Source organism: Rutidosis leptorrhynchoides, chromosome 11, assembly GCF_046630445.1.
Source record: "Rutidosis leptorrhynchoides isolate AG116_Rl617_1_P2 chromosome 11, CSIRO_AGI_Rlap_v1, whole genome shotgun sequence".
Lineage (NCBI taxonomy): Eukaryota > Viridiplantae > Streptophyta > Magnoliopsida > Asterales > Asteraceae > Rutidosis > Rutidosis leptorrhynchoides.
In genome coordinates this window covers 256,007,009-256,022,500 of record NC_092343.1, presented here as the reverse complement: position 1 = coordinate 256,022,500, position 15,492 = coordinate 256,007,009, and positions in this window count along the sequence as shown.

Here is a 15,492-nt window from a genome sequence, read left to right as displayed (position 1 = left end):
TAATAATCACCTGAGAATAAACATGCTTAAAACGTCAACAAAAATGTTGGTGAGTTATAGGTTTAACCTATATATATCAAATCGTAACAATAGACCACAAGATTTCATATTTCAATACACATCCCATACATAGAGATAAAAATCATTCATATGGTGAACACCTGGTAACCGACAATAACAAGATGCATATATAAGAATATCCCCATCATTCCGGGACACCCTTCGGATATGATATAAATTTCGAAGTACTAAAGCATCCGGTACTTTGGATGGGGTTTGTTAGGCCCAATAGATCTATCTTTAGGATTCGCGTCAATTAGGGTGTCTGTTCCCTAATTCTTAGATTACCAGACTTAATAAAAAGGGGCATATTCGATTTTGATAATTCAACCATAGAATGTAATTTCACGTACTTGTGTCTATTTTGTAAATCATTTATAAAACCTGCATGTATTCTCATCCCAAAAATATTAGATTTTAAAAGTGGGACTATAACTCACTTTCACAGATTTTTACTTCGTCGGGAAGTAAGACTTGGCCACTGGTTGATTCACGAACCTATAACAATATATACATATATATCAAAGTATGTTCAAAATATATTTACAACATTTTTAATATATTTTGATGTTTTAAGTTTATTAAGTCAGCTGTCCTCGTTAGTAACCTACAACTAGTTGTCCACAGTTAGATGTACAGAAATAAATCGATAAATATTATCTTGAATCAATCCACGACCCAGTGTATACGTATCTCAGTATTGATCACAACTCAAACTATATATATTTTGGAATCAACCTCAACCCTGTATAGCTAACTCCAACATTCACATATAGAGTGTCTATGGTTGTTCCGAAATATATATAGATGTGTCGACATGATAGGTCGAAACATTGTATACGTGTCTATGGTATCTCAAGATTACATAATATATAATACAAGTTGATTAAGTTATGGTTGGAATAGATTTGTTACCAATTTTCACGTAGCTAAAATGAGAAAAATTATCCAATCTTGTTTTACCCATAACTTCTTCATTTTAAATCCGTTTTGAGTGAATCAAATTGCTATGGTTTCATATTGAACTCTATTTTATGAATCTAAACAAAAAAAGTATAGGTTTCTAGTCGGAAAAATAAGTTACAAGTCGTTTTTGTAAAGGTAGTCATTTCAGTCGAAAGAACGACGTCTAGATGACCATTTTAGAAAACATACTTCCACTTTGAGTTTAACCATAATTTTTGGATATAGTTTCATGTTCATAATAAAAATCATTTTCTCAGAATAACAACTTTTAAATCAAAGTTTATCATAGTTTTTAATTAACTAACCCAAAACAGCCCGCGGTGTTACTACGACGGCGTAAATCCGGTTTTACGGTGTTTTTCGTGTTTCCAGGTTTTAAATCATTAAGTTAGCATATCATATAGATATAGAACATGTGTTTAGTTGATTTTAAAAGTCAAGTTAGAAGGATTAACTTTTGTTTGCGAACAAGTTTAGAATTAACTAAACTATGTTCTAGTGATTACAAGTTTAAACCTTCGAATAAGATAGCTTTATATGTATGAATCGAATGATGTTATGAACATCATTACTACCTTAAGTTCCTTGGATGAACCTACTGGAAAAGAGAAAAATGGACCTAGCTTCAATGGATCCTTGGATGGCTCAAAGTTCTTGAAGCAAAATCATGACACGAAAACAAGTTCAAGTAAGATCATCACTTGAAATAAGATTGTTATAGTTATAGAAATTGAACCAAAGTTTGAATATGATTATTACCTTGTATTAGAATGATAACCTACTGTAAGAAACAAAGATTTCTTGAGGTTGGATGATCACCTTACAAGATTGGAAGTGAGCTAGCAAACTTGAAAGTATTCTTGATTTTATGAAACTAGAACTTTTGGAATTTATGAAGAACACTTAGAACTTGAAGATAGAACTTGAGAGAGTTCAATTAGATGAAGAAAATTGAAGAATGAAAGTGTTTGTAGGTGTTTTTGGTCGTTGGTGTATGGATTAGATATAAAGGATATGTAATTTTGTTTTCATGTAAATAAGTCATGAATGATTACTCATATTTTTGTAATCTTATGAGATATTTCATGCTAGTTGCCAAATGATGGTTCCCACATGTGTTAGGTGACTCACATGGGCTGCTAAGAGCTGATCATTGGAGTGTATATACCAATAGTACATACATCTAAAAGCTGTGTATTGTACGAGTACGAATACGGGTGCATACGAGTAGAATTGTTGATGAAACTGAACGAGAATGTAATTGTAAGCATTTTTGTTAAGTAGAAGTATTTTGATAAGTGTATTGAAGTCTTTCAAAAGTGTATAAATACATATTAAAACACTACATGTATATACATTTTAACTGAGTCGTTAAGTCATCGTTAGTCGTTACATGTAAGTGTTGTTTTGAAACCTTTAGGTTAACGATCTTGTTAAATGTTGTTAACCCAATGTTTATAATATCAAAAGAGATTTTAAATTATTATATTATCATGATATTATGATGTACGAATATCTCTTAATATGATATATATACATTAAATGTCGTTACAACGATAAACGTTACATATATGTCTCGTTTCAAAATCATTAAGTTAGTAGTCTTGTTTTTACATATGTAGTTCATTGTTAATATAATTAATGATATGTTTACTTATCATAATATCATGTTAACTATACATATAACCATATATATGTCATCATATAGTTTTTTTACAAGTTTTAACGTTCGTGAATCACCGGTCAACTTGGGTGGTCAATTGTCTATATGAAACCTATTTCAATTAATCAAGTCTTAACAAGTTTGATTGCTTAACATGTTGGAAACATTTAATCATGTAAATATCAATCTCAATTAATATATATAAACATGGAAAATTTCGGGTCACTACAGTACCTACCCGTTAAATAAATTTCGTCCCGAAATTTTAAGCTGTTGAAGGTGTTGACGAATCTTCTGGAAATAGATGCGGGTATTTCTTCTTCATCTGATCTTCACGCTCCCAGGTGAACTCGGGTCCTCTACGAGCATTCCATCGAACCTTAACAATTGGTATCTTGTTTTGCTTAAGTCTTTTAACCTCACGATCCATTATTTCGACGGGTTCTTCGATGAATTGGAGTTTTTCGTTGATTTGGATTTCATCTAACGGAATAGTGAGATCTTCTTTAGCAAAACATTTCTTCAAATTCGAGACGTGGAAAGTGTTATGTACAGCCGCGAGTTGTTGAGGTAACTCAAGTCGGTAAGCTACTGGTCCGACACGATCAATAATCTTGAATGGTCCAATATACCTTGGATTTAATTTCCCTCGTTTACCAAATCGAACAACGCCTTTCCAAGGTGAAACTTTAAGCATGACCATCTCTCCAATTTCAAATTCTATATCTTTTCTTTTAATGTCAGCGTAGCTCTTTTGTCGACTTTGGGCGGTTTTCAACCGTTGTTGAATTTGGATGATCTTCTCGGTAGTTTCTTGTATAATCTCCGGACCCGTAATCTGTCTATCCCCCACCTCACTCCAACAAATCGGAGACCTGCACTTTCTACCATAAAGTGCTTCAAACGGCGCCATCTCAATGCTTGAATGGTAGCTGTTGTTGTAGGAAAATTCTGCTAACGGTAGATGTCGATCCCAACTGTTTCCGAAATCAATAACACATGCTCGTAGCATGTCTTCAAGCGTTTGTATCGTCCTTTCGCTCTGCCCATCAGTTTGTGGATGATAGGCAGTACTCATGTCTAGACGAGTTCCTAATGCTTGCTGTAATGTCTGCCAGAATCTTGAAATAAATCTGCCATCCCTATCAGAGATAATAGAGATTGGTATTCCATGTCTGGAGACGACTTCCTTCAAATACAGTCGTGCTAACTTCTCCATCTTGTCATCTTCTCTTATTGGTAGGAAGTGTGCTGATTTGGTGAGACGATCAACTATTACCCAAATAGTATCAAAACCACTTGCAGTCCTTGGCAATTTAGTGATGAAATCCATGGTAATGTTTTCCCATTTCCATTCCGGGATTTCGGGTTGTTGAAGTAGACCTGATGGTTTCTGATGCTCAGCTTTGACCTTAGAACACGTCAAACATTCTCCTACGTATTTAGCAACATCGGCTTTCATACCCGGCCACCAAAAATGTTTCTTGAGATCCTTGTACATCTTCCCCGTTCCAGGATGTATTGAGTATCTGGTTTTATGAGCTTCTCTAAGTACCATTTCTCTCATATCTCCAAATTTTGGTACCCAAATCCTTTCAGCCCTATACCGGGTTCCGTCTTCCCGAATATTAAGATGCTTCTCCGATCCTTTGGGTATTTCATCCTTTAAATTTCCCTCTTTTAAAACTCCTTGTTGCGCCTCCTTTATTTGAGTAGTAATGTTATTATGAATCATTATATTCATAGATTTTACTCGAATGGGTTCTCTATCCTTCCTGCTCAAGGCATCGGCTACCACATTTGCCTTCCCCGGGTGGTAACGAATCTCAAAATCGTAATCATTCAATAATTCAATCCACCTACGCTGCCTCATATTCAGTTGTTTCTGATTAAATATGTGTTGAAGACTTTTGTGGTCGGTATATATAATACTTTTGACCCCATATAAGTAGTGCCTCCAAGTCTTTAATGCAAAAACAACCGCGCCTAATTCCAAATCATGCGTCGTATAATTTTGTTCGTGAATCTTCAATTGTCTAGACGCATAAGCAATCACCTTCGTTCGTTGCATTAATACACAACCGAGACCTTGCTTTGATGCATCACAATAAATCACAAAATCATCATTCCCTTCAGGCAATGACAATATAGGTGCCGTAGTTAGCTTTTTCTTCAATAACTGAAACGCTTTCTCTTGTTCATCATTCCATTCAAATTTCTTCCCTTTATGCGTTAATGCAGTCAAGGGTTTTGCTATTCTGGAAAAGTCTTGGATGAACCTTCTGTAGTAACCAGCTAGTCCTAAAAACTGGCGTATGTGTTTCGGAGTTTTCGGGGTTTCCCACTTTTCAACAGTTTCTATCTTTGCCGGATCCACCTTAATACCTTCTTTGTTCACTATGTGACCGAGGAATTGAACTTCTTCCAACCAAAATGCACACTTTGAAAACTTAGCGTACAATTCTTCCTTCCTCAATACTTCTAACACCTTTCTCAAATGTTCACCGTGTTCTTGGTCATTCTTTGAGTAAATAAGTATGTCATCAATGAAAACAATGACAAACTTGTCAAGGTATGGTCCACACACTCGGTTCATAAGGTCCATGAACACAGCTGGTGCATTAGTTAAACCAAACGGCATGACCATAAACTCGTAATGACCGTAACGTGTTCTGAAAGCAGTCTTTGGAATATCATCTTCTTTCACCCGCATTTGATGATACCCGGAACGTAAGTCAATCTTTGAATAAACAGACGAGCCTTGTAGTTGATCAAATAAGTCGTCGATTCTCGGTAGTGGGTAGCGGTTCTTGATGGTAAGTTTGTTCAACTCTCGGTAGTCGATACACAACCTGAATGTACCATCTTTCTTCTTGACAAACAAAACAGGAGCTCCCCACGGTGATGTGCTTGGTCGAATGAAACCACGCTCTAAAAGTTCTTGTAATTGGCTTTGCAGTTCTTTCATCTCGCTGGGTGCGAGTCTGTAAGGAGCACGAGCTATTGGTGCAGCTCCTGGTACAAGATCTATTTGAAATTCAACGGATCGATGTGGGGGTAATCCCGGTAATTCTTTCGGAAATACATCGGGAAATTCTTTTGCAATAGGAACATCATTGATGCTCTTTTCTTCAGTTTGTACTTTCTCGACGTGTGCTAGAACAGCATAGCAACCTTTTCTTATTAGTTTTTGTGCCTTCAAATTACTAATAAGATGTAGCTTCGTGTTGCCCTTTTCTCCGTACACCATTAAGGGTTTTCCTTTTTCTCGTATAATGCGAATTGCATTTTTGTAACAAACGATCTCCGCTTTCACTTCTTTCAACCAGTCCATACCGATTATCACATCAAAACTCCCTAACTCTACTGGTATCAAATCAATCTTAAATGTTTCGCTAACCAGTTTAATTTCTCGATTCCGACATATATTATCTGCTGAAATTAATTTACCATTTGCTAATTCGAGTAAAAATTTACTATCCAAAGGCGTCAATGGACAACTTAATTTAGCACAAAAATCTCTACTCATATAGCTTCTATCCGCACCCGAATCAAATAAAACGTAAGCAGATTTATTGTCAATAAGAAACGTACCCGTAACAAGCTCCGGGTCTTCCTGTGCCTCTACCGCATTAATATTGAAAACTCTTCCACGGCCTTGTCCATTCGTGTTCTCCTGGTTCGGGCAATTTCTAATAATGTGGCCTGGTTTTCCACATTTATAACAAACTACATTGGCATAACTTGCTCCGACACTACTTGCTCCGCCATTACTCGTTCCGACACCATTTGTTCCTTTCGTTCTATTAACCCCTGGTCCGTAGACCTCACACTTCGCCGCGCTATGACCATTTCTTTTACACTTGTTGCAAAATTTGGTGCAGAACCCCGAGTGATTCTTTTCACACCTTTGGCATAGTTGCTTCTGATTGTTGTTGTTGTTGTTGCGGTTATTATTGTTGTTGGGATGATTGTTGTAGTTGCTGTTGTTGTTGTTGTTGTTGTTGGGCCGTTTGTTGTAGTTGCGATTGATGTTGCGATTGTTGGGATAATTGTTACGATTATTGTTGTAATTGCTGTTGTTGTTGTATTGGTGATTCTTATCACCGTTTTCCTCCCACTTTCTTTTGACTTGCTTCACATTGGCCTCTTCAGCAGTCTGTTCTTTAATTCTTTCTTCAATCTGGTTCACTAGTTTGTGAGCCATTCTACATGCCTGTTGTATGGAGGCGGGCTCGTGTGAACTTATATCTTCTTGGATTCTTTCCGGTAATCCTTTCACAAACGCGTCGATCTTCTCTTCCTCATCTTCGAATGCTCCCGGACACAATAGGCACAATTCTGTGAATCGTCTTTCGTACGTGGTAATATCAAATCCTTGGGTTCGTAACCCTCTAAGTTCTGTCTTGAGCTTATTGACCTCGGTTCTGGGACGGTACTTCTCGTTCATCAAGTGCTTGAATGCTGACCACGGTAGTGCGTACGCATCATCTTGTCCCACTTGCTCTAGATAGGTATTCCACCATGTTAACGCAGAACCTGTGAAGGTATGCGTAGCGTACTTCACTTTGTCCTCTTCAGTACACTTACTTATGGCAAACACCGATTCAACCTTCTCGGTCCACCGTTTCAATCCGATCGGTCCTTCGGTTCCATCAAATTCCAAAGGTTTGCAGGCAGTGAATTCTTTGTAGGTGCATCCTACACGATTTCCTGTACTGCTAGATCCAAGGTTATTGTTGGTATGTAGCGCAGCCTGTACTGCGGCTATGTTTGAAGCTAGAAAAGTACGGAATTCCTCTTCATTCATATTCACGGTGTGTCGAGTAGTCGGTGCCATTTCCTTCAAAATAATTAAATGGAACAAGTTAATCATACAGAATATTAAGAGTAGTTAATAGTATTTCGTAGCATAATATGAACTCATTTATAAAAGCTTTTTCTTCATATTAGCGTTTTATAAGTTTAAATTCGGGTAGTACCTACCCGTTAAGTTCATACTTAGTAGCTAATATACAATTCAACTACTACAATTCTATATGAAAAACTGATTATAATAATATTTCGCGTTCAAACTTTTATACAATATTTTACAAACTTACAATACCGCTTATTTTACATAAAGCATGAAATATAGCACACAATAACTTTGATACAAGATAGTTGTGAAGACAATTCTAGCTAGTACACAAGTCGTTCAGCAAAGGCAATAAAGACACGTAATTCATACGTCCAGAAACAAGTCATGCATTCTGGTTTTACTAGGACTACTTCCCATCCTTGGTCTTGTGCAACATAACCGTTATGGCCGTTGATAAGACAGCGTGTTGTAACGTCATCAAAGGGACGAGGGTTACGTAATGTCCAACAGTCCCGTAATAATCTAAAAACCTCATTTCTTACCCCAATTACTGACTCCGTCACTTGTGGAAACGTTTTGTTTAATAGTTGTAGCCCGATGTTCTTGTTCTCACTTTGGTGAGAAGCGAACATTACTAATCCGTAAGCATAACATGCTTCTTTATGTTGCATGTTAGCCGCTTTTTCTAAATCACGAAGTCCAATATTCGGATATATTGAGTCAAAATAATTTCTTAACCCGTTGCGTAAAATAGCATTTGGGTTCCCCGCAATATATGCGTCAAAGTAAACACATCTTAACTTATGGGTTTCCCAATGTGATATCCCCCATCTTTCAAACGAAAGTCTCTTATAAACCAAGACATTCTTGGAACGTTCTTCGAATGTCTTACAAACTGATCTCGCCTTAAATAGTTGTGCCGAAGAATTCTGGCCGACTCTAGACAAGATTTCATCAATCATGTCTCCGGGTAGGTCTCTTAAAATATTGGGTTGTCTATCCATTTTGTGTTTTTAAACTGTAAAATAGACAAGAGTTAGATTCATAAAAAAAATACTTATTAATACAAGCAATTTTTACATATATCATAAAGCATAAGAACACTATATTCCATATATTACACCACACGAATACAACTATCTTATTCCGACTCGCTCGTTTCTTCTTCTTCGGTTTTGGTTCGTTTTGCCAAGTTTCTAGGGATATATGATGTTCCCCTAATACGAGCCGTCGTTGTCCACATTGGTTTAGAAAAACCTGGTGGTTTAGAGGTTCCCGGGTCATTGTTACAACTTAAGGACTTCGGGGGTTGACGATACATATAAAGTTCATCGGGGTTGGAATTAGATTTCTCTATTTTTATGCCCTTTCCCTTATTATTTTCTTTTGCCTTTTTAAATTCAGTTGGGGTAATTTCTATAACATCATCGGAATTCTCGTCGGAATCCGATTCATCGGAGAATTGGTAATCCTCCCAATATTTTGCTTCCTTGGCGGAAACACCATTGACCATAATTAACTTTGGTCGGTTGGTTGAGGATTTTCTTTTACTTAACCGTTTTATTATTTCCCCCACCGGTTCTATTTCTTCATCCGGTTCTGATTCTTCTTCCGGTTCCGATTCTTCTTCCGGTTCCGACTCTTCTTCCGGTTCCTCTTCGGGAACTTGTGAATCAGTCCACAAATCATTCCAATTTACATTTGACTCTTCATTATTATTAGGTGAGTCAATGGGACTTGTTCTAGAGGTAGACATCTATCACATAATATCAAACACGTTAAGAGATTAATATATCACATAATATTCATATGTTAAAAATATATAGTTTCCAACAAAATTTGTTAAGCAATCATTTTTCAAGTAAACACGGTCGAAGTCCAGACTCACTAATGCATCCTAACAAACTCGATAAGACACACTAATGCAAAATTCTGGTTCTCTAAGACCAACGCTCTGATACCAACTGAAATGTCCCGTTCTTATTGATTAAAAACGTTCCATATTAATTGATTTCGTTGCGAGGTTTTGACCTCTATATGAGACGTTTTTCAAAGACTGCATTCATTTTTAAACAAACCATAACCTTTATTTCATCAATAAAGGTTTAAAAAGCTTTACGTAGATTATCAAATAATGATAATCTAAAATATCCTGTTTACACACGACCATTACATAATGGTTTACAACACAAATATGTTACAACAAAATAAGTTCCTTGAATGCAGTTTTTACACAATATCATACAAGCATGGACTCCAAATCTTGTCCTTATTTAAGTATGCGACAGCGGAAGCTCTTAATAATCACCTGAGAATAAACATGCTTAAAACGTCAACAAAAATGTTGGTGAGTTATAGGTTTAACCTATATATATCAAATCGTAACAATAGACCACAAGATTTCATATTTCAATACACATCCCATACATAGAGATAAAAATCATTCATATGGTGAACACCTGGTAACCGACAATAACAAGATGCATATATAAGAATATCCCCATCATTCCGGGACACCCTTCGGATATGATATAAATTTCGAAGTACTAAAGCATCCGGTACTTTGGATGGGGTTTGTTAGGCCCAATAGATCTATCTTTAGGATTCGCGTCAATTAGGGTGTCTGTTCCCTAATTCTTAGATTACCAGACTTAATAAAAAGGGGCATATTCGATTTTGATAATTCAACCATAGAATGTAATTTCACGTACTTGTGTCTATTTTGTAAATCATTTATAAAACCTGCATGTATTCTCATCCCAAAAATATTAGATTTTAAAAGTGGGACTATAACTCACTTTCACAGATTTTTACTTCGTCGGGAAGTAAGACTTGGCCACTGGTTGATTCACGAACCTATAACAATATATACATATATATCAAAGTATGTTCAAAATATATTTACAACATTTTTAATATATTTTGATGTTTTAAGTTTATTAAGTCAGCTGTCCTCGTTAGTAACCTACAACTAGTTGTCCACAGTTAGATGTACAGAAATAAATCGATAAATATTATCTTGAATCAATCCACGACCCAGTGTATACGTATCTCAGTATTGATCACAACTCAAACTATATATATTTTGGAATCAACCTCAACCCTGTATAGCTAACTCCAACATTCACATATAGAGTGTCTATGGTTGTTCCGAAATATATATAGATGTGTCGACATGATAGGTCGAAACATTGTATACGTGTCTATGGTATCTCAAGATTACATAATATATAATACAAGTTGATTAAGTTATGGTTGGAATAGATTTGTTACCAATTTTCACGTAGCTAAAATGAGAAAAATTATCCAATCTTGTTTTACCCATAACTTCTTCATTTTAAATCCGTTTTGAGTGAATCAAATTGCTATGGTTTCATATTGAACTCTATTTTATGAATCTAAACAAAAAAAGTATAGGTTTCTAGTCGGAAAAATAAGTTACAAGTCGTTTTTGTAAAGGTAGTCATTTCAGTCGAAAGAACGACGTCTAGATGACCATTTTAGAAAACATACTTCCACTTTGAGTTTAACCATAATTTTTGGATATAGTTTCATGTTCATAATAAAAATCATTTTCTCAGAATAACAACTTTTAAATCAAAGTTTATCATAGTTTTTAATTAACTAACCCAAAACAGCCCGCGGTGTTACTACGACGGCGTAAATCCGGTTTTACGGTGTTTTTCGTGTTTCCAGGTTTTAAATCATTAAGTTAGCATATCATATAGATATAGAACATGTGTTTAGTTGATTTTAAAAGTCAAGTTAGAAGGATTAACTTTTGTTTGCGAACAAGTTTAGAATTAACTAAACTATGTTCTAGTGATTACAAGTTTAAACCTTCGAATAAGATAGCTTTATATGTATGAATCGAATGATGTTATGAACATCATTACTACCTTAAGTTCCTTGGATGAACCTACTGGAAAAGAGAAAAATGGACCTAGCTTCAATGGATCCTTGGATGGCTCAAAGTTCTTGAAGCAAAATCATGACACGAAAACAAGTTCAAGTAAGATCATCACTTGAAATAAGATTGTTATAGTTATAGAAATTGAACCAAAGTTTGAATATGATTATTACCTTGTATTAGAATGATAACCTACTGTAAGAAACAAAGATTTCTTGAGGTTGGATGATCACCTTACAAGATTGGAAGTGAGCTAGCAAACTTGAAAGTATTCTTGATTTTATGAAACTAGAACTTTTGGAATTTATGAAGAACACTTAGAACTTGAAGATAGAACTTGAGAGAGTTCAATTAGATGAAGAAAATTGAAGAATGAAAGTGTTTGTAGGTGTTTTTGGTCGTTGGTGTATGGATTAGATATAAAGGATATGTAATTTTGTTTTCATGTAAATAAGTCATGAATGATTACTCATATTTTTGTAATCTTATGAGATATTTCATGCTAGTTGCCAAATGATGGTTCCCACATGTGTTAGGTGACTCACATGGGCTGCTAAGAGCTGATCATTGGAGTGTATATACCAATAGTACATACATCTAAAAGCTGTGTATTGTACGAGTACGAATACGGGTGCATACGAGTAGAATTGTTGATGAAACTGAACGAGAATGTAATTGTAAGCATTTTTGTTAAGTAGAAGTATTTTGATAAGTGTATTGAAGTCTTTCAAAAGTGTATAAATACATATTAAAACACTACATGTATATACATTTTAACTGAGTCGTTAAGTCATCGTTAGTCGTTACATGTAAGTGTTGTTTTGAAACCTTTAGGTTAACGATCTTGTTAAATGTTGTTAACCCAATGTTTATAATATCAAAAGAGATTTTAAATTATTATATTATCATGATATTATGATGTACGAATATCTCTTAATATGATATATATACATTAAATGTCGTTACAACGATAAACGTTACATATATGTCTCGTTTCAAAATCATTAAGTTAGTAGTCTTGTTTTTACATATGTAGTTCATTGTTAATATAATTAATGATATGTTTACTTATCATAATATCATGTTAACTATACATATAACCATATATATGTCATCATATAGTTTTTTTACAAGTTTTAACGTTCGTGAATCACCGGTCAACTTGGGTGGTCAATTGTCTATATGAAACCTATTTCAATTAATCAAGTCTTAACAAGTTTGATTGCTTAACATGTTGGAAACATTTAATCATGTAAATATCAATCTCAATTAATATATATAAACATGGAAAATTTCGGGTCACTACAAATTCAACCATAGAATGTAGTTTCACGTACTTGTGTCTATTTTGTAAATCATTTATAAAACCTGCATGTATTCTCATCCCAAAAATATTAGATTTTAAAAGTGGGACTATAACTCACTTTCACAGATTTTTACTTCGTCGGGAAGTAAGACTTGGCCACTGGTTGATTCACGAACCTATAACAATATATACATATATATCAAAGTATGTTCAAAATATATTTACAACACTTTTAATATATTTTGATGTTTTAAGTTTATTAAGTCAGCTGTCCTCGTTAGTAACCTACAACTAGTTGTCCACAGTTAGATGTACAGAAATAAATTGATAAATATTATCTTGAATCAATCCACGACCCAGTGTATACGTATCTCAGTATTGATCACAACTCAAACTATATATATTTTGGAATCAACCTCAACCCTGTATAGCTAACTCCAACATTCACATATAGAGTGTCTATGGTTGTTCCGAAATATATATAGATGTGTCGACATGATAGGTCGAAACATTGTATACGTGTCTATGGTATCTCAAGATTACATAATATATAATACAAGTTGATTAAGTTATGGTTGGAATAGATTTGTTACCAATTTTCACGTAGCTAAAATGAGAAAAATTATCCAATCTTGTTTTACCCATAACTTCTTCATTTTAAATCCGTTTTGAGTGAATCAAATTGCTATGGTTTCATATTGAACTCTATTTTATGAATCTAAACAAAAAAAGTATAGGTTTCTAGTCGGAAAAATAAGTTACAAGTCGTTTTTGTAAAGGTAGTCATTTCAGTCGAAAGAACGACGTCTAGATGACCATTTTAGAAAACATACTTCCACTTTGAGTTTAACCATAATTTTTGGATATAGTTTCATGTTCATAATAAAAATCATTTTCTCAGAATAATAACTTTTAAATCAAAGTTTATCATAGTTTTTAATTAACTAACCCAAAACAGCCCGCGGTGTTACTACGACGGCGTAAATCCGGTTTTACGGTGTTTTTCGTGTTTCCAGGTTTTAAATCATTAAGTTAGCATATCATATAGATATAGAACATGTGTTTAGTTGATTTTAAAAGTCAAGTTAGAAGGATTAACTTTTGTTTGCGAACAAGTTTAGAATTAACTAAACTATGTTCTAGTGATTACAAGTTTAAACCTTCGAATAAGATAGCTTTATATGTATGAATCGAATGATGTTATGAACATCATTACTACCTTAAGTTCCTTGGATGAACCTACTGGAAAAGAGAAAAATGGATCTAGCTTTAATGGATCCTTGGATGGCTCAAAGTTCTTGAAGCAAAATCATGACACGAAAACAAGTTCAAGTAAGATCATCACTTGAAATAAGATTGTTATAGTTATAGAAATTGAACCAAAGTTTGAATATGATTATTACCTTGTATTAGAATGATAACCTACTGTAAGAAACAAAGATTTCTTGAGGTTGGATGATCACCTTACAAGATTGGAAGTGAGCTAGCAAACTTGAAAGTATTCTTGATTTTATGAAACTAGAACTTTTGGAATTTATGAAGAACACTTAGAACTTGAAGATAGAACTTGAGAGAGTTCAATTAGATGAAGAAAATTGAAGAATGAAAGTGTTTGTAGGTGTTTTTGGTCGTTGGTGTATGGATTAGATATAAAGGATATGTAATTTTGTTTTCATGAAAATAAGTCATGAATGATTACTCATATTTTTGTAATCTTATGAGATATTTCATGCTAGTTGCCAAATGATGGTTCCCACATGTGTTAGGTGACTCACATGGGCTGCTAAGAGCTGATCATTGGAGTGTATATACCAATAGTACATACATCTAAAAGCTGTGTATTGTACGAGTACGAATACGGGTGCATACGAGTAGAATTGTTGATGAAACTGAACGAGAATGTAATTGTAAGCATTTTTGTTAAGTAGAAGTATTTTGATAAGTGTATTGAAGTCTTTCAAAAGTGTATAAATACATATTAAAACACTACATGTATATACATTTTAACTGAGTCGTTAAGTCATCGTTAGTCGTTACATGTAAGTGTTGTTTTGAAACCTTTAGGTTAACGATCTTGTTAAATGTTGTTAACCCAATGTTTATAATATCAAAAGAGATTTTAAATTATTATATTATCATGATATTATGATGTACGAATATCTCTTAATATGATATATATACATTAAATGTCGTTACAACGATAAACGTTACATATATGTCTCGTTTCAAAATCATTAAGTTAGTAGTCTTGTTTTTACATATGTAGTTCATTGTTAATATAATTAATGATATGTTTACTTATCATAATATCATGTTAACTATATATATAACCATATATATGTCATCATATAGTTTTTACAAGTTTTAACGTTCGTGAATCACCGGTCAACTTGGGTGGTCAATTGTCTATATGAAACATATTTCAATTAATCAAGTCTTAACAAGTTTGATTGCTTAACATGTTGGAAACATTTAATCATGTAAATATCAATCTCAATTAATATATATAAACATGGAAAAGTTCGGGTCACTACAGTACCTACCCGTTAAATAAATTTCGTCCCGAAATTTTAAGCTGTTGAAGGTGTTGACGAATCTTCTGGAAATAGATGCGGGTATTTCTTCTTCATCTGATCTTCACGCTCCCAGGTGAACTCAGGTCCTCTACGAGCATTCCATCGAACCTTAACAATTGGTATCTTGTTTTGCTTAAGTCTTTTAACCTC